Source organism: Theropithecus gelada, chromosome X (assembly GCF_003255815.1).
Source record: "Theropithecus gelada isolate Dixy chromosome X, Tgel_1.0, whole genome shotgun sequence".
Taxonomy (NCBI): Eukaryota; Metazoa; Chordata; class Mammalia; order Primates; family Cercopithecidae; genus Theropithecus; species Theropithecus gelada.
Window position 1 is genome coordinate 145,165,847 of NC_037689.1, and position 1,598 is coordinate 145,167,444.

Consider the following 1,598-nt stretch of genomic DNA (forward strand, 5'->3'; position numbering starts at 1 on the left):
CCAAGAGACAATATGCCTAGGAATGGAAGAATAGAATTATGAAAAGAGCTTGGCTTGTGGAATATGACTTTGACCACTCAAACTGTGACTATCTTCTACCAGATTTCTTGTTCACTAAACAACTAATATATTCCTGGTTTAAACCATTGCTGGTTTGAGTTCTGTTATTTGCAGTCAAAAGCAGCACACATTGAGCAATTCCTTTTTTATGTCTAACAGAAAACCCCATATCAATGGATATACATATGTTCCCTGTGAATTTTTTTGATAATATAAAAAGGTGAAAGAAAATTGGACAACTACCAGTTGAAGAATGACTGAAGACTATTATGCAACCACTAAGAAAATCTTTTGGTGGTTACTTCAGCAGCATATATACTAAAATGAAATGGTAGAGAGAACATTAGTATGTCCCTTGCACAAAGATGACATGCAAACTTGTGAAGCATTCCATATTTTTCTTCATAAGCAAACAAGAAAGTAAGATCCTTTTCAGACAAGCAAATGCTTAGTGAATTTTTCAACACTTGCAGGCCTGCCTTGCAAGATTTCCTGAAGGAAGCACTGAATATGGAAAGGAAAAACCACTACCAGCCATTATGAAAACACACTGAATTGCACAGACCAGTGACACCATTAAGCAACCACAAAAACAAGCCTGCAAAATAACCAGCCAGAATAATGATGACAGGATCAAATTCACACATAAAAATACTAACCTTAAATGTAAATGGGCTAAATATCCCAATTAAAAGGCACAGATGGCAAGCTTGACAGAGTCATGACCCATTGGTATGCTGTCTTCAAGAGACCCATCTCACATGCAAAGACACACATAGGTTCAAAATAAAGGGATGGAGGAAATGTTATCAAGCAGATGGAAAACAGAAAAAAGCAGAGGTTGCAATATCAATTTCTGACAAAACAGATTTTAAACCAACAAAGTTCAAAAAAGACAAAGAAGAGCATTACATAATGGTAAAAGGTTCAATTCAACCAGAAGAGCTAATTATCTTATATATGCACGCAATACGGGAGCACCCAGATTAATAAAGCAAGTTCTTAGAGACCTACAAAGAGACTTAGACTCCTACACAATAATATTGGGAGACTTTAACACCCTGATGTCAATATTAGATCATTGAGACAGAAAATTAACAAAGATATTTAAAACCTGAACTCAGCTCTGGATCAAGTGGGGCTGATAGATATCTACAGAACTCTCCACCCAAATTCAACAGACTATACATTCTTCTCATTGCCACATGGCACTTACTCTAAAGTTGATCACATAATTAGAAGTAAAACACTCCTCATCAAATACAAAATAACTGAAATCCTAACAGTCTCTCAGACCACAGTACAATCAAATTAGAACTCAAGATTAAGAATTTGACTCAAAACAACACAATTACATGTAAATGGAAAAACCTTCTCCTAAATGACTCTTGGGTAAATAATAAAATTAAGCAGAAATCAAGAAACTCTGTGACTAATGAGAACAAAGAGACAATGTACCAGAATCTCTGGGATCCAGCTAAAGCAGTGTTAAGAGGGAAATTTATAGTGCTAAATGCCCACAAAAAAAAGCTAGAAAT

General features: G+C 35.4%; 1 non-coding gene across 1 annotated transcript; it reads left to right on the forward strand.

Moving 5' to 3' along the window:
• The first annotated feature begins 358 nt into the window (after positions 1-358).
• Positions 359-460, forward strand: LOC112616687. The gene has a single exon (XR_003117724.1). It is a non-coding gene; the product is annotated as a U6 spliceosomal RNA (small nuclear RNA).
• The last annotated feature ends 1,138 nt before the right edge of the window (positions 461-1,598 follow it).